The following is a 19,513-nucleotide window of genomic DNA, read 5'->3' as shown; positions in this document are numbered from 1 at the left end:
GAAACGCGGAAAGCCTATCCGCTTCGGGTATAAAGTATGGTGCCTAAACGCCAATAACAGATAGCTTGCAAACTTTAAGGTGTATCAAGGCAAGCAGGGGAGATCCCGGAACATCTGAAAAATATGAAAAGGACTTCGGAAGGGAAGCGGCGCCACTTTTTCAAATGGTGGAGGAACTCGAAGCAGAGACGACCTTCCTTTCTCTTTCTATTTTGATAATTTGTTCACAAGCATGAAGCCACTCAGGCACCTCAAGGCACAGGGCTACGAAGGCACGGGCACAGTGAAGCAGAACCGTGTTCCCAAAGAGTGCCCTATTGCTTGACAAGAATTCGTCAAGTGCCAACCTCGCGTGCACGAAGATCCCGTGCTGAGCGACAATGGGATAATTGCTGTCCGGTGGATGGACGATTCGGTAGTAAACGATCGTAAGCACCATTCACGGCGTAGAGCCAATGTCATCTGCAGACCGGTACTCTCGTGTTGAGAAGAAGCGAATCAAGGTGGCCCGTCCAAACACTGTTGCTCAGTACAAGTTTTATAGGAGGTACGGACCAGATCGATGCAAATGTAGGTGCCTATAGGATTGCAATCCGTGGCAAAAAGTGTTGGTGGCCGATTTTCACTTCACTTTGTAATGTATCTATCAGCAACGCTTGGGTGCTAATTCGTAGCAGAGGGCTCAACGTCACGCAGGTGGAATTCCGCAAGAAAATTGCACAAAGCTACCTGATGCGATGGGACAATAAGCCTAGAAGACCTGGTCAACGCAGAATCCCAGACTGGTTATGTCCTGAATGGTACACGGTATGACCACGATTCGCCTATAGGATTGCAATCCGTGGCAAAAAGTGTTGGTGGCCGATTTTCACTTCACTTTGTAATGTATCTATCAGCAACGCTTGGGTGCTAATTCGTAGCAGAGGGCTCAACGTCACGCAGGTGGAATTCCGCAAGAGAATTGCACAAAGCTACCTGATGCGATGGGACAATAAGCCTAGAAGACCTGGTCAACGCAGAATCCCAGACTGGTTATGTCTTTAATGGTACACGGTATGACCACGATTCGCCTATAGGATTGCAATCCGTGGCAAAAAGTGTTGGTGGCCGATTTTCACTTCACTTTGTAATTTATCTATCAGCAACGCTTGGGTGCTAATTCGTAGCAGAGGGCTCAACGTCACGCAGGTGGAATTCCGCAAGAAAATTGCACAAAGCTACCTGATGCGATGGGACAATAAGCCTAGAAGACCTGGTCAACGCAGAATCCCAGACTGGTTATGTCCTGAATGGTACACGGTATGACCACGATTCGCCTATAGGATTGCAATCCGTGGCAAAAAGTGTTGGTGGCCGATTTTCACTTCACTTTGTAATGTATCTATCAGCAACGCTTGGGTGCTAATTCGTAGCAGAGGGCTCAACGTCACGCAGTTGGAATTCCACAAGAAAATTGCACAAAGCTACCTGATGCGATGGGACAATAAGCCTAGAAGACCTGGTCAACGCAGAATCCCAGACTGGTTATGTCCTGAATGGTACACGGTATGACCACAATTCGCCTATAGGATTGCAATCCATGGCAAAAAGTGTTGGTGGCCGATTTTCACTTGACTTTGTAATGTATCTATCAGCAAATCTTGGGTGCTAATTCGTAGCAGAGGGCTCAACGTCACGCAGTTGGAATTCCACAAGAAAATTGCACAAAGCTACCTGATGCGATGGGACAATAAGCCTAGAAGACCTGGTCAACGCAGAATCCCAGACTGGTTATGTCCTGAATGGTACACGGTATGACCACAATTCGCCTATAGGATTGCAATCCATGGCAAAAAGTGTTGGTGGCAGATTTTCACTTGACTTTGTAATGTATCTATCAGCAAATCTTGGGTGCTAATTCGTAGCAGAGGGCTCAACGTCACGCAGTTGGAATTCCGCAAGAAAATTGCACAAAGCTACCTGATGCGATGGGACAATAAGCCTAGAAGACCTGGTCAACGCAGAATCCCAGACTGGTTATGTCCTGAATGGTACACGGTATGACCACAATTCGCCTATAGGATTGCAATCCATGGCAAAAAGTGTTGGTGGCAGATTTTCACTTGACTTTGTAATGCATCTATCAGCAAATCTTGGGTGCTAATTCGTAGCAGAGGGCTCAACGTCACGCAGGTGGAATTCCGCAGGCAAATTGCACAAAGCTACCTGATACGATGGGACAATAAGCCTAGAGGACCTGGTCAACGCAGAATCCCAAAGACAGGTTATATCCTGAATGGTACACGGTATGACCACGATTCGCCTATAGGATTGCAATTGTACACGGTATGACCAAGCAGCCCACTTTGTTGCAACAATACCTAATGGCAACAGGTGGAGGTCTGCATGAGATAATTGCAACAGTGCGGTGCACACACAACGCACAAAGTATGACGTCGGCATGGCTATTCCACGATTTAAACCATATCACACTAAATGAGTGCTCGACTATTCGCTATGCATGTTTTTTGTTGTGATGTTTCATGGCTTGAAAAAATGCTTAAACTTCGCGTATTCTGCTGTAGCGTAAGGGCCCAGTGTGATCATATGGTCACGGGCTATATTTCAAAAACTAATTAGGCAAGAGTAATAAATTCTTGCATGTGAATTACTAGTATAAAGGTAAGCTAATATATTAGATTTATTTCAAGATAGCAAGAAAAAAAACTGGTCCCTAATGGGTTAAGCATTACAGATTGAATTCCAAGGGAAGGGAAGCGTAGCAGGTGGCGGCAGAAAGTTAGGTGGGCGGATGAGATTAAGTTTGCAGGGACAACATGGCCACAATTAGTACATGACCGGGGTAGTTGGAGAAGTATGGGAGAGGCTTTTACCCTGCAGTGGGCGTAACCAGGCTGATGATGATTATATGTAAATATTTATGTATTCTGCCCCTCCTGCTTGGGCGCCATTTGGGACTGCAGTATTGTGTAAATAAATAAAAATAAATAAATAAATATCGCCAATGACTACAGTATACCGTTCGCACCTTTCTCTTTGCTAATTCAACAACTTCATAAAACTGTTCTATTTCTTGACCATGTTGAAGCACAGGCTTGCATTACCTTTAATTTGTGTCTTATATTTAGCTTTATAACGATGACTGTTGGAGTGGTGGCATATAGTAGACATCGAACACCAGGTTCCTGACTTGTACATATAGCCTTTTTCTTTTTTGCTGTCACAGCGGTTGAAAGCCCAAAACTGGTTTGCTGCGTCTATCCGTCTGGTGTCACCATCAAGGTGTAAGAAGTTCAGTGTATATTACGAGAGGTATGCGAGCGGCGGCACCTCGCCATGCTGAGGGCGTGTCGACAACTTGTGTGCGCTTCTGCCATCCTCCGAGCGACGGCACCTTATGTTCGGGGGCCGCCAGCTTGTTCTAAAGGGTGACGCCTCAACATCACATCATCGTTCGCGTTCTTCACACGCAGTTGCAAGCTCTTTTATGCTTTGCGCTCGTATACATCTGTTGCTTTTGCACGGTTTCTTGCAATGTGAATTGTTTTGTGAACATGTTCACCAATTTATTTCTCACCATGACAACAGAAACAAGCGCAAATGAGACCAAACTAAACAAACAAGCGCGGGCAAACGATAATATGAAATGAGCGATTAGGCGGGTCCGCATTACACCAGTTTCCCGTACACACATCACTTGAAGGGACCGCTCTCATTGGTCTCCGCCTATCGTGGCTCGCGTCTTGCACCTCGCACTTCGCGTTCGGTCTTTCATCTTTTGCTGTGTTCGTTCGCTTATGGCCCCCACATGATACACACCATCTTACGGAAACTGTCTGAAGCGCACGCAAAACCGGTATGCTGGAACGGGTGCCGTTCACACACCTCTCATAATATTCTTACACCGTGGTAATCATCAAGCCACCGTTACCGCATCATCGGGTGGCCAGCTCGTTATCCTCACCCTCACCAGAAGGGAACAGAATGTGTTCCAGAGGTATGTCATTCTGAGCAAGTGATATATAGTACTTCTCACATGGACCAATATGCATCTGTTTGTATGGTGACTGATCATGGATGCCCTGGTCATATGATTGCTTTGCAACTCCCACACAAGTGCCATTGCTGGCGACCGCTTGAGGCAGCCTTTATTGCCACAGGTGTACACTCTCAGCTGGCCTCCAAAGGGAGACTGCAAGGTGCGACGTGAGAAACAAAAATAATGGATGCAAGTTGTCTATAATAATGAGATAAAGGCAAGGTAACCTTTACTTGGTAATCACAGATCACTGCATTTCAAAGCAAATTCAAAAGTAAGACACCTGTTGTGTTGCATTTACCTCAGCCACCCCATAGCACACCAGTCTTCACCGCTACATGAAAACTACTACGGAACTCCCGTTCACAGGTTGGCTCCATATAAGAAGAAAAATACACTATGTGACACCTGCAGTAAAAGGGCCTTCGACATCTGGTGCCTTGGCCTTCCCTACGGCAAAGTATCTTTTCGAGCACTGTAATTCCCCTTACTACTTCTACACTTAGATGATACATAGCTAGCTTTCCATTTGAGGTGATTGTGACCAACAAACAGAGCGCTTCCCCTTGCTCTGTCCACCCACAAATTGTGTCTTTGAAGTAGCATGCACTAGAGAGCCAGATGTGCTAAATAAAGCACTATTGTGAAGCGATATGCATGTTACAAAATGTATGGAGCCTTAAATCATCATTCTGTGTGACATGCATGTATTTCAAATGCTATTACAAGCAATACTGTAGGGGGAGGTGACTACGTTGCATGAACTGCGAACAAGTTTTTGAAAAGACAGCGCTGTCTGTTGTTACCCCTCATGGCAGAAGTAATCGCTCAAGCCTACCATGCTGCTACATTGTGTGCATGCAAATACTGGTACATATTTCACTAACAATAAGCAGAGGGATATAGGAAAAATCAACAAAGATGTCAAACATATGCTTCCTCCACAGAGGCACACTTTACATGTAACAGCTGAAGCCAGGTGCACCGAGCTGTTTATTACACTTTCACGACTTTCGAGCGTAGCACTCCATCTTGCCGTCAGCTAACCAGCATCCACTTCACGAACTTGCCTGGAAAAAAAGAAAAGCAAAGCTAGTTTATGGTTTTCAACACGGTTACCAGTTCTTATAGCTATCATTTCAATCAAGAGCTCTTGATTAAAACCAAGACGAGTTGATATGCAGGCTGCACTATTAGAAAAAATTTAAAGGCTGAGGGTACGGTAGCACAAATACAGGGCAAAAATGTAAAAATCATAGCACAACAAAACAAGGACAATGAGACAGTGCACAGGACAGGCAATAAACTTTCAACTAAGATTTAGTGAAAGAATGTTGAACTTTTAATCCAGCATTTGGTGTCACATTGTTAATATAAAACCATGACGACCAAGATCAACATGAAACCAAGACAACCACAACTTACTGAACGCCATGGCAGAAATGCACTTACTTGCAAGAAGACGTGGCTATAAAGGCAATCGAGCAAAATGACCACATGCGCATCACCACCAAAGAAATCCCTTAGAAATTGTCACGAAAAGTTGTAACAAAATAAAAACATGATTAAAAACAAATGATGTACTGGTGCAGAGCCTTGCTTTTTAAGCCTCCTTTTCAATTTTGTCACTTTGTTGCCGCTTTCCCCCTTTTTTTTTATTACCGTGCTTGCTCAGAATATGATGGCACTATTCTGTCAAAAAAAGATTGACGCAAATTGAAGGGTGCGATAATTACGTGCAACAGGTCAACAAACAGGACACAAACAGGCTGCTGCCGCTGTAACAGTGCAGGACACCAAAACAAAAATGGCGGCCGCCGGAGCAAGCCGAACGCGCCGAACGTAATTTTGTTTTCTTCTTGTGAGTACATTGCGCGCATTGAAACAGTTTCTTCCATATCAGTAATAATATTGTTAATATCAGCAAGTTTGCGACAATAACGTAGCCATGTCCACTTTGGGGGGACAGAAACCGAAATGGGCGCTCTTAGCTGCCAATAACCTAGAAACACATGGCGGGCATGCTGCGGAAACTGTGGCATTTGTCTTCACTACTATCCTAATACGGCACGTTTCCACTTAGGGTGGGCAAATACCTTAGCTGCGTTACAAGCGTCAACTTATGAATCGAGTACACTTCTAGTGTATCAGTGTAAACGTGGCTACTATGGTTGCCGCTCACGCTCCTTTCCCCAGTGGCATGCCCAATAAACACATTGTAGTTTTTCCATGTAAACCCTCCGAAATTATTTGAACATGTCATAACCCAAAATAATTCTGGGCCAATCCCATAGACAGTGCAGTCCGACACCCCTATTACTCCCAACTTGCTCAGGGAGACTGTCTTTCATGAACTTCCAACTGCAGGTTGGAATGCCTCCCACTTTGTCTCCTTGAGCGAGCTCTGCATTAGAACAGTTTGACGAGTACAAACATATGTTACAAACTGCACAGACAGCAAGACCGCAGAGCAGCAGAACAGTGGAGCCTCTGCCAGAGAGAAATGCAACAAAGGATTGAACTCAGCTAATGGAGGCAGATCGCTGCATGGGCCCCGACTCACCCAAAAGGCTGAGCCCTGGTCCAATCCCCTCAGGGATGCCCTCGATGGGCCTACATCGAGCCTTCGTTCTTCGTCGGCCTTAAATTTGTGCATAAGCAGTGCTTCGTCGTGCACCCTAAACCTAACATAACTTTAAGGCTGTAAGAACTATTTATAAGAGGCATTTTATTGCAAGAGCAATTAGGACACTTGAGATGCATTTGCACCAACACCGTCATGCTGTCAACGCACATGCCTGGTCCACACATGGAGTACGAGTATAGAGTTTGTTTAGCTGGAAAAGCAAAGTCAACCTCGCGCAGGGTACGACTAGCCAGTGCTCTAGCTGCTGTGTAGCAAAATAAACAATCCTCCTGATCCGCTCTGCTGGAGTCAAGGTTCTCACTTAGTACACTCCTGCAGAACACACACACTAGCATTGCCGCTCGCCAGCTGCGTGCTTACATTGATGGCCATCAAGACAAATCCTCAATGCACTTGCTAGCATGTTGGAAAGTCACGCACTCCACGAGCAGAGCAATAAACATCATTATCACTGTCAATGCCTTACCTTCGGTTGAAACTGCCAGCTTTCTTGCAAGTGTGCAGAATTATTCATGTTTACAACATTACTATACACAAGAGTTAAATAAAATGCCTTACCGGAAATATTTACGCAGTCTGCTCCTGTGATCCTTTTCATGTTAGGTGTACACACTCTGATGGAAAACTGTTTCACTATGTTTTATTGTCTCTGCAGCTTTACTGCAATGTCTTTGGATAGATGCAACGTAATTTGCAAATCAATGTCATTTTTAAGCAGTGTTCATCTGGTGAGAATGTTAAAGCTGGCATGTCACATGTAACTTTACATATCACGACCTGTCCCATTTAACGTGGTGCCGGCACTTGCCCAGTAGAAACATCAAGGTGTCCCACTGTTGTGGCCGGGGTACAGCCGATCACCCTCCTGTGGAGCTGGTTTGAGAGCCCTCCTTTTTTCGATGCTGGTGGGCGGTTCATCAGGTGATATTTTTCATTTTTCACAGGTTTTTTTTATCAGAGCTGGCTGAAATTGTGCTAGTTGTAAGTTTCTTTCAACTTTCTACAAATTCTTTAATGACAGCACACCATTCAGATAAGTGTTTAATAGAATTGCCTAATTGAAATTAATGAATTGAATAGCCTCAAGAAAAAGATTACTGGTAGCTGCTCTACTAGACTGAACTATCTTTGGCTATCTTCGCATAGAATGCAAGTCTTTTTTAAAAACGCAATGCATTATAGCTGGTACACCCTGCATATCATCATACAACCAGGAGAAAACAGAGGAACAAAACAACCCCCATAACCCAGATTACATCTAAGCATAATCATTCATCACAGGCTGCTCCCACAATAAGAACAGGATTTTTTTTTTTGACAATGAAACATACGGGCTACACGCACAATTATTGATTTTATTCATTTCAAATGCCTTGCAAATCTCCCTAGTCACCTGACTCGTGTTTGTGCATATCACTATCAAACAAATGCTTACAGGCACAGCGCATACAGTGTGCGGCTAGACGACCAGTCGTTGCCAGTTTGCTAACAATGTTAGAAGGTAAGTAAAAATTGAGGCACCTGCCCGTCTGTCGAATGTATTCGTTCTAGCATGAGAAAGGAATACAATAAACCACTCTTTCCATGCATGATGCAAACCATTCGTGGTGTTCATTGCAGTCCACAGTGCTTCTCTACAGTATTGCTTACTTTCGCGCACAAACCAGAAAGTTTCAAAACGGCGGAGAAACAGACATCAATGTAAACACGTTTCCCACATTTCTTTAGATTATGCTAGCTTCATGCAAATATGGCCTAAGCTTTCCGGAATCATATTTTGAGAATCAGATTGACATGAAAAGCATTATGACTGCTAGATAAAAGAAACTAGGAAATTTGCTATGCCTTTCTGCAATTTGGGGTTTAGCATTAATTAGCTGTGCCACTTCACCATAACAGATTTCCTTAGATCTCATAAACTTCTATAAACAACAGTTTCTGAATAAAATTTTGCAGTTCCGTCGGAAAGGCAAAGCACCAATTCTGATAGCAAATTAGTAGATAGCTGCATCAAGTAAGGATGGTAGTTATATCGGCCGTATAAACTTGTAAACATTCACTCACTAACCAAATTAACAATGACAGAATGTGTAAGTGTGACTCAACAAGGATGTACAAAGAAACAGACACACGGAAACAGCGCTGTCTTTGTGTGTCTGCTTCTTTCTGCAACCTTGTTCAGTCGCGCTTACACATTATATCATGGATTCAAACCAACTATACCTTCAACATGTTTTAACTAAATTAACCAGCAAGGTGTCATGCACGCACAGATAAACATGAACACACATCGCTCGGTGACAGCAGAAACTGTCTGTGAAAACGCTGGAGTTAGGAGTCGCGGCAACAGCCACAAGCCAATTGACCTCCGTGCATCTGTCACTTCAACAAGTACGAAACATGGAAGGCAAAGTGCATACGAAACTACACGCACTACGTGCACTCTGCAAACATCGCAGATCACTTGAAGACTAGGAGCGCGCGGGTGCACACCACGCAGCAGACCGCTCTCAAGACACACGAGCGCCAGCAACGCGTCCCTGTGGCGTCTACCCAAGGCGTGTACTATGGCATCTGCGATTTGCGTGGCCTTAGTAGATGCCGCGGTTGCCTTCACTATGTACGGAGTGGAGGGCGAGGAGGACATCGAGGCACCGTAGCAGCTGCCGGAGAAGAGCGCCCCTCCTCCCTCGCCCCACTCCCATGCCTCGCATCCTGGCCGTGTTCCTCACTCGCGCATGCGAGATTGAATTGTGCTCTCCGGCTCACCCTGACATGCTTTCACTCATACGGAACCTCATTGCGACAGCAGAAATGCAGCAGGAGTGTTCATATAAGTGCTATCGCGATAAAACAACACCACCATCCGTGGTTCTGAACTCGAATGCATTTCCAGCTTTTTGAATGGTCTAGCGAAGAACAAGGCGCACATTTGACCAGACAGAGGCTACTCCGAGAAAATTCAAAAGCCTTTTCCAATAGCTGAACATCCAAATGAAGTAAGAATGTAACTGATGGCAGACCGCTACAACTTGTGCTACACAGCTTATTTCATTGCTAGCCACCAAGTCACCAGCATGGTGTGCTCGAAATTCCAGCCCATTAGGCCTATGCAGATTACAGTTACTCTACTGACTACTTATGATATGGAGCAATTTTTGAATCAGCAGAATGTTCATTTTGGAGCCCTTCGGAGCCGGTAATTTCGCATTTTAGAGCACTTCGAAACAGCAAGTTGCATGTTAAATAGGGATGTGCAAATAACGAATAGTAAATTTCGAATCAAATATCAAACTGAATCAAGAAAAAGAAAAGCCAGATACAGTCGAACCCACTTGTAACAATACTGGTTTTAACAATATATCGGTTATAACAATGAGAAGCTGCTGCACCGTCAACTTTTTGTATGTTTCCCATGGTGAAATAACCTGCTTACTGCAATGCCCCGATGCGGCACTATCGGTTATAACGATGAAGTCTAGCTGCTGAGTGTGCGAGCCGAAGGTAGAGAAAAGCAAAATCTTTGAAAAGAAAAAAAAAAGTACATGAGAAATTCGAGCTGCTGCACGATGGGCTCCAACAGCCGCTGTGCGCTTATTTTCCAGCCATCTCCGTGCCGCTCTCTCCCGTCGCCTTTACGCCCCTCCGAACACGAATGGGCTGCGCCCATAGCTCTACGCTGCCCCACCTTCCGAAACAAGAATGGAGCGCGCCAACTGCGCCACAAGCAGATTGTTCGCATGTTGCTCGCTGGCTCCTCATTCATCTTGTACTGCCCCCACCGCCTCCCTGCTGGTGCTGAGCCGTGCGCCCGCAAGGGTTGCAGAAGGTAGCACTAGCCTTTCCTCCTTCCTTTAAGAACCAGTCCTCACGTTCATCGTAGTTGCTTGCGTCGAAGTTGTTCCTGGCCACACGGTTTCTCAGCCTCGCTTGTCTCGCCACCAAAACGAAAGATGGCTGATCTACCTGCTGATTATCGGCAATGCACGACGCTGCTGGTGAAAAGAAAGCATGCAGCTATAGGTATGGAAACTAAGTGCTTCGAACCGATTGTCGTGAATGTGCTTACATCAGATAGCGATGGCGACAACGGCAGTGATGATGTGGTAGGGCAGGCTGCCTCAACGTTGTCCTCACTTGAGGCCTGGCAGATAATGTAGTCCCTCCGAGGCTTTGTTTTCATGAGGAACCTTCTGCTGCACTACGTGGTGCATTTGGATGCCTTGAAGAAGGATGTCGGTAAGCTTCACATATAGCATGCAAGGCTGACGGACATAGGCCTTTCTCGTGCAAGCCAGTGAGAAGTACGTGGCGAGATGCTTGTGGCGATCTCTCCTCAGCATTTCTTCTGTATTTCTCAAGCTGACAGGCTGCTGCAGCAGCCTTCCCGTAATTTTTAAAAGGCCCCTTTCGGAGCCACCAAAGCGATGCCTCGACGGTGCTAACATATCTCTTGCCACCCATGACACCTCTTTGCAGTTGTTATAGCAGTGCCATTCTTTCACGCCACAGTTGTGGCTGGTTACACGCTATCAGAGCGCCCAGGAAGCAGTAAACGAGTGAACACAATCGGCAGCCGAATGGAGAAAATGGACGGAGGATGGGGAGGGGCACTGGCCTCCCCGCCCTTTATTCATTTATTCATACATTTATTACATTTATACATTTATTCGGTACAGGGATCTTGCTATACTAAATGAATACAAGAAAATAAGAAACAAGTTGAGTTCAGACCTCAAAAAAGCTAGAAACAGGTATTACGAACATGTTTTCTACAGTATCAAACAATCCAAAGAAATTATGGAATGCAGTTCGCAGGTTAAATGGAACCCAGTATAACACAAACCCGAATACTCTAACGTTTGGTGACACTGAATACAGTGAAACTTCCTTGGCCAATAAATTCAACGATCATTTTTCACTTGGTGGTGGGTCAATCCACTCTAGTGGTTCATTACTGGCACCTGAAAAATTTCTGAACTACGAGACTTCCAATTCTATCTTCCTATCACCTTGCGCTGAAATGGAAGTGTATTCCGTTCTTAAGGCTTTAAAAAAAGATACTGCAGCAGGGACTGATGACATAAAAGCAGCACCAATCATATCTGTTGCCGATGTTGTCTCGGCTCCATTATGCCATATTTGTAACAGTGCTTTCGTGAATGGCATTTTTCCCAATTCTATGAAAATTGCCAAAGTGATTGTATTGCATAAGGGAGGCTCTGTCGCTGATTTAAATAAATATAGATCGATATCCATACTACCTCTTTTCTCAAAAGTGTTGGAACGACTCGTAAAGTGCAGACTAACTAAATTTCTAGATAAAAACCACGCCCTTGTGGACCAACAGTTTGGATTCCGTGGACACAGATCTACTGAAATGGCACTTGTTAAGATCAAAGAAAAACTCCTCAGTAACATCGAGAACAAACTATATACGGTTGGCCTTTTCCTAGATATTAGAAATCTTTCGACTCCATTGAACACACCATCCTATTTAATAAACTGTCATACTACGGAGTTCGCGGAGTGGTCCTAAAACTGATTCAAGATTACTTCACTACCAGACAGCAATACACGTGTTATAATGGGTTTTGTTCACACAAAAAATAAATTGCACTCGGTGTCCCTCAAGGGTCAATTTTGGGTCCACTGTTCTTTATTCTATATGTAAGCGATACTGCAAACATACCGCTTACTCCAGATATAGTCTTGTATGTTGATGACACAAGTTTGTTTTTCTCAGGTGACAGTCTACGAGTGCTAGAAATTACAGCTAATAATTGGTTAGATCAACTTTTAGTTTGGTTATCAGCGAACCACCTGCAGTTAAACGTCAATAAAACAAAATACAGTGGAACCCCGTTCATACGTTTTTCACCGGACCGAGGAAAAAAAATGTAACAGCCGGGAAAACGCAACAGTGAGGAAAGCTCCGAAAATGAATGAAAAAAGTGCAGCTTCAACTGTAGACAATTTATTTCCACAGAGTGCGCTTAGAACTTAAAAAAAAGTTTAGAATGGTGACTTGCCGTTTGTTTCGCTCACTAGAGTCACCACACGTTTCTCAACAGCCTGGAAGGCCGCATTGCTGTCAGCGTCGCTGTGAGGTGCGACGTACCTGCGGAGGAGGTCCAGAGCCGCGACGGCTTCTCCAAAGCTAGGATTTGGCAACTCCCCGGCATCATGCGGCTCGTGCTCTTCGTCGTCACCGTGCCAGGCAACGGCAACGGACGAATGAATATCCGTGGGAAATTTTGCCCTCTTTGGCGTAATCATGCAAACGTGCTAACGATTGTTTAGTATTGCTGCGGAGTGCGCGCGTCCGTGCAGCCCGGTAGCGCGCAGCGCTGCGTGGTTTCGCGAGAAACGTAAAGAGAGGAGAGCTGGCCCGATAGGCGGAGCAACGCCAACTTCCGGCTTCCCTTTAGCTATAGCTTCCTGAAGAGTGACGTCAAGGCCTCTCCTGAGTTTCCTTCCTCCATGAGTCGACCCGTCCAACAAACCATGCGGCACGCGGTGACCGTAATCACAGTGATGATAGTGAGAGCATTTTTCACGAATGGCCACCTAGTGGCGGCCTCTCCAACTGGCGTGCGGCTTCTTGCAGCCAGTTCCATAGCCAAGCCCGGCCAAGCCCGGTCAAAACTTGTCAAAAGCCAAAATGGCGGCTGGAGCGCGTTGCCTACTTTAGCCCAGGCGGGTTCGGGTTGCGACGCATCATGCGGGAACGTTTTCACAGCTACTACATAACAGCGGGGTTCCTTATACATTGGATCCTATGGAAGCTATGCCAGGACCGGATGAAAGCGACGTAGCAGCCGGGAAAAAGCAGCAGTGAGGAACGTAACAGCGGGGTTCTACTGTATGTAGTTTTTAAGCCTAGAAATAGGCCTGATGACTGTGCTTTGTGTAAAGTTCAATAGTTGTGTAATCGAGCAGACTTCAGCTTTTAAATTTTTAGGTGTGCTTTTTGATGAGAACCTGAGTTTTACACCTCATGTAACGAAGATTCATTCTAGCATTTGTAGGTCAATAGGCATATTGTTTAAGATTAGATACCTTGTTCCTACTTGGTTGAAACGCCATCTTTATTATGCTTTAATTCAGTCCCATCTTAGTTATTGCCTGTTGGTATGGGGGACTACATTCCAATCAAACTTGAATCGATTGATATGTTTCCAAAAACAAGGAGTTCGCTGTGTTGAGAACCTTGGACACCGCAATCACACGGCACCTTTCTTCATAAAACATGCACTTTTAAAAATTAATCAACTGTATGAACTTAAGCTCGCTATATACATACGAGGCGAACTCGAGAAAAATTCACTCATTTTTTATCAAAACCACCTCTCAAGTTACACCCAATACAATTTCAGGCATGACCATATTAGAGTTCCTTTTTGCAGGATCAACTACGGTAGAAAACAACTAGCATACTTAGTCCCATCCTTCATAAATGCACATCCTAACACGATCACTATCGCGCAAAACTTTAGATCATTAAACTGCTTTAAAAGTGCCATGAAAAAATATTTGCTTTCCCTTTCTGATTGACATTGTGTTAATTGGTTTCTTGTGTGTTTTATGTACAATTATTTTAAGTGCTTCATATTGTGCTTTTATATATATAAAGCTTTATTCGTGTTCATATTACTCTGTTGATCCTTAACTGTTTCTACTTAAAAAGTTGTACAGTGATTGTTGTATTTAATGCACGTATGTTAGTAATGTATGCTATGTATGTCTAATCCACGCTATTGATGTGTGTGTATACGATGTATATGTTATGATATGCTACCTCACTGTTGAGCAATGTATGGGTGACAGGGCCTTAGTCAGGCAGACAATGTACTGCGTTTAGCCTTGCCATCCAAGACCTTCACTTTGTCTGAATCAATGCTGAATAAATAAATAAAAATGAATAAATAGTTTTCTCACATCAGCTCTGCCGTACCCCTACTCTGATTTATTCATGAACCCGGTTATAACAATAGAATTTTCGTGGCAGCTGAACATTGCTATAGGTGGGTTCGACTGTATCGAATCGAACATATGAAAAATTAACACAGCCTTCTATACTTGCAAATTTTGTGCATGAGAGTGCTGCAATTGCATAGGAGGCTACTCACACTCACAAGAATCTTGCTGGTTATCAGTAACTTAGACACCTATGAATCGAGATGTATAGTATGCTCTACTCTTATTAAAGGGAACACCAAATTAGTGTGCCAGCAATGATAACTCAGTTCGTATAGAAAAGTCTGGAAAATATTTTTTTATTGATAGAACATTTGTCAAACAGGATCAAGTGCTCTTTTTTCTCTCTGAAGCTGAAGAAATAGGAAAGTTCTAAATACTAATGGCGTTTTCAGTTTAATAGTGGGCCATACCATGCTCAACGGTAATCTTCTATTGCTTAAAAAGTTTTGCTTTCCAGTTTACGTCCAGAAAACAAGTTTAACTTTATGGCAAGTGATTTGGATTGTCCTTGGCTAGTTAAGGCTAACCTGCGCAACAGACAAAAGTGGCAAATGCACATCATGTCACTTGTCACCACACCGACTGCGGTTAGGTTCGACGGTAAGGCTCGCGACAAGTTCGTACGATGTCCCCCTTCCCCTCCCTTCATTTTTCCCCTTGTCCATCTGTGTAAATGCGCTTGCAGCCGGGCACAATGTCACGAGACATTTATGAGCCCGCCAGGTAAATCCAAAGCTAAAGGGCTCCCAACTTGCCGACTCCAACGCTTCCCCTAGTGCACAGTGAGGCGCTCGCAAGGTCCACAAGCTTTGCAAAATTCCTCCTGCCATCGTCGTTGTTTCGAGATGGTTTGGCAGTTGGGTAGCCAAGGAGCCTGGTACGATTGCTTGGTGAACTGCCTGGACAAAAACACCCAGGGACTGCAGCTACCTGTCAAGTTCACACAGTCCCTTGGGTAAATGGTATGAAAAGGAACGCATGTCGGCGTGGATAACCTCTGTCTGCAAAATGAAGCAAGTCGGAATGCGAAAGCTTGCCATTTTACTTACCATATTTTCACAATTCTACTGCACCAGCAATTGTAACGCGCAGTTATATTACCACCCAAACATCTCCAAAAAATTAATTGGTGCCAATTCTACTGCGGACATCACACGAGTTTTGATCGGTACAGTCTGCTTGGTCGAAGCTTGTATCAACAGAGACTGCATGCCAAGGGAATGCTGCCCGTGTAATGAATATTTGTGATATCGAATACTAGATATTTATTTCGTAAATCAAGTAATTTGAACATTGACTATTCGATCGAGGAATCGAATGCTAGGTATTTGATTTCGTAATCGAATAATTCAAACGTTCTCTATTCGATTAAAAATTAAATATGCCAGTGTTTGCACACCCCAAATTTAAACATTTTAGCCACCTTGAAATTTAATTAGAAGTAGGTAAAACACGTCCAGCCAGAGCAGATCCTACAGAGAAAATGTTCTCCGGTAGAAACAGCAGCACTCATTATTATTTTGCCCCAATATCGTAAAAAATGGGCTGTCATGGCACTTTTTGTGCCTCAAGTAGCCAGTCGTGCGGCAATTTTGCGTGTATTCGCAGGTTTCTTTCACACTCGGGGAATCACTTTCATGTAGCATGTATTGAGCAACAGAAAGCTGTATAAGGAATTTTTCATGTTGCTGCACAATTTTCTCATTGACACTTTTAATCTAATTAAAATATTTGAGTAGTTGATTAATTAACTCTGAGTAGCTACGTACTTGGGCAGAAAGCAAGAAATAATCATAGAATCTCCAAGTGACGGCAAAACATTACATTGGTTCTATCCAGCTATGCGGCATTTTCATATTTTAAAATCTTGGTGCAAGATAGTTGGGACACCCTGTAAATCTGTGTCACGATTTTCATGAGTTGTGGGGGCACGACCTTTTGATGCGAGTGTGCCAGTGAAAAGTCATTAAGAGGTTAGATAGAACCCTTCAAACCACCAGCAAGAGGCTGAGAAAGCTTCATTATATAAAACGAGTTTCACATTTTCATTGTATTTTCCAATTCTGGTCAGACCTCAATAAGGAACCAAGTGGGTTGTGAAACGTCTGTTCAGGCACCCTTTCGCTGGTAGTCAGTGTGCAGTGCACAAAACGAGCTCACGAAAAACTATCACCACTGCACACTCGCAACAGCCATGAGCAACAAGGTATCAGAACCGTCTGCGAACATATCTTTCTGGTGTGACAAGTTGCTCCCCAAACATCGGCGCATACAGGCAGCCGACAACGTGTTCCTTAACAGTTTGCAGTGTGATAGAGTCACTTTATGTTCCCACCATCTTGCAGACCGAGGTAAACTGTTTTCGTGGTGCAAAAACCCATTCACAGACAAAAGCGAGCTTCTGGCAGAGGCCTTGGTGGCTGTGCACTAAGGCGCGAGATTATCTCGAGAGGGGTCCCATAAGCAACCCTTGGTACAGCACCACATGCAAAAATTACCTTGGTTGTAGCAAAGAAGACAGGCGTGTACTTCAGGCGCATCATCGACGCCTCGCTCAAGAACAGAGCTCGCGCGCTCGGTGCTAGACGTTTGATCAACAGACGTGCCTGTGTATCGTGCAATGTTCTGGCTTGTTAATTAAACCACCTTACATATTTGGTGGAGGTCGCTAGCTTTTCCCCAACCCTGGAACTCCACAGTCGGAAGTTGCCGCCCATCATGCCTGCAGACGCAAGCCAAACACCACCACCGGCGTCACCCACCCTTCTGTGTACTGGCTTGCTGCGTCAACGGGATCCAGCTATTTTCAGCGCTCCGACGAAAATGACGCCGAAGACTGGCTTTCATCCTATGAATGCGTGAGAGCCCATAACAAATGGGACGATGCTCACAAATTGAACAACACAGTTTTCTACCTCACGGGCGTCACGAGCGTGTGGTTCCGCAACCAGGAATCCAACCTTCGCACCTGGTCAAACTTCAAGACGAGCGTCGTGCAAGTTTTAGCTCGACTCGCGGTGCGAAAACTTCGTGCCGATAAGCAGTTGCGCAACCGTTCCCAGCAGCCCGGTGAGAACTTCAACTACACAAAAGATGTTGTTGACCTTTGCAAGTGCGTCAATGCATCAATGACCGAATCTGATAAGATCCATCATATATTGAAGGGCATCGCAGGCAACACCTTTCAAATGCCCCTATCGAGAAACCCGCAGACCGTCGTCGAAGAAGCTGTTCTTTGCCAGAGTTACGATGAACTCCACAGACGTCTCCTGGCCGGGCGTTCTTCCATGCAGGATGTCTCTGTTTTGAGCTTAACTGCAGTTCCCAACCACAGCCCCGTGCTCTGCGAGATCAAAGAGTTAATTCATGCCGAAGTCGCTTGGAAGCCGTCTCTAATCACTGTCATTCCAAGCTCTACACCATCTTTGACTCTATACCCGCGACAAATGATACAGGAGCAAGTATCTGAGGCTGTACCGCCCTGCGTGCACCGCCGCCGGCGCCTGCACCTATAACATACGCTGAAGTTGTAGCGCGAACCATGCCACCGACGTTCGCGCCACCACAGCCCACTTTACTATCACGTCCGTCCGCATTTCCCCACCAGGATACCAGCCAGCAATGGATCATGGCACTATTCTGTTTCAACAGATCAACACTGTTCTACTTCCACCCAACTGCTCTTCCAAGTGTCCGTTTAACAACCCGAGTCTACGTCGTCATGGTTCATCTAATGCCTTCAACAACTTTCTTACCTACTGCTATTGAATTGTGGAACGCGCTACCCAACAGTATGGTAAATGAAAGTGATCCAGATAAATGTCGGCACGTATTGTCATGTTTTTTAAACCTTTAACCTACCACTACTACGCCGTTACTCTAATGTTTAACTTTCTTTTACTGCTTTGTTATACTGCCGGTTGTGTTGCCATCTTTACTGCGATTTGTGCCTTACTTTGTTTTGTTCTTATTTGTTTTTTTTTGCCCATCGTCTACTAGCATGTATACTAAGTTTTGTTTACCGTTGTACAAGTAAGTTAACCATTGTATAATAATGACCATAGTGTTTATTGGTGCATTTGCCCCCCCCCCTTATGCAATACCCTGAAAGGGGTCCTTAAAGAAAAATAAATGATGATGAAGTGATTCTGGCTCTTTTGGATTACCTATCTGACCCCCTGGCAACTCGTCCTTCCCGTTCTCTCCTCCGTCAAGCTTCTCACTTTACGGTACAGGATGGACCGCTCTATTGCAGCAACTATGCTTCAAACGGTTGCAAGTGGTTGTTCGTTGTGCCACGCCACCTCCACGCAGATGTGTGCTCCGCTTTTCATGCAGACCCACAATGCGCCCATGCCTCTTCAAAATGTACACCAGGCTTGCTTGCACTTGTATTGGCATGGGATGTACAGTTTTCTGCAGAGGTACTAGCGCTCCTGTTCAGAATGCCAATGCTGCAAGTCTCCTGCTCACCATCACTAGGGTCCCTTGCAGCCAATCCCGCGCCCCTCCCGACCATTCGAACACGTCGGCATCAACCTCCATGGCCCTCTACACCTGCTGGGAATTGTTGGATTGTTGTTGCCACAGATCCCCTTTCGCGTTATGCAGAAACAGCTGCCCTACCAACCGCCACAGCCCATGAAGTTGCATCCTTCCTCTTGCAACACTTTATACTTTGCCATGGTGTGCCCCAGGGACTTCTCAGTGACAGAGGACGTGCCTTCCTTTCCGAGGTAGTTAATGTGCTCCTTACTGCATGCCATACTGTCCATTGTACCACTACTGCCTATCACTCGCAGACTAACAGCGTGACTGAACGATTCAACTGCACTTTAGGCGAT

Source organism: Dermacentor andersoni, chromosome 2 (genome assembly GCF_023375885.2).
Source record: "Dermacentor andersoni chromosome 2, qqDerAnde1_hic_scaffold, whole genome shotgun sequence".
Classification (NCBI taxonomy): domain Eukaryota; kingdom Metazoa; phylum Arthropoda; class Arachnida; order Ixodida; family Ixodidae; genus Dermacentor; species Dermacentor andersoni.
Note: the sequence above shows the minus strand (reverse complement) of the source record.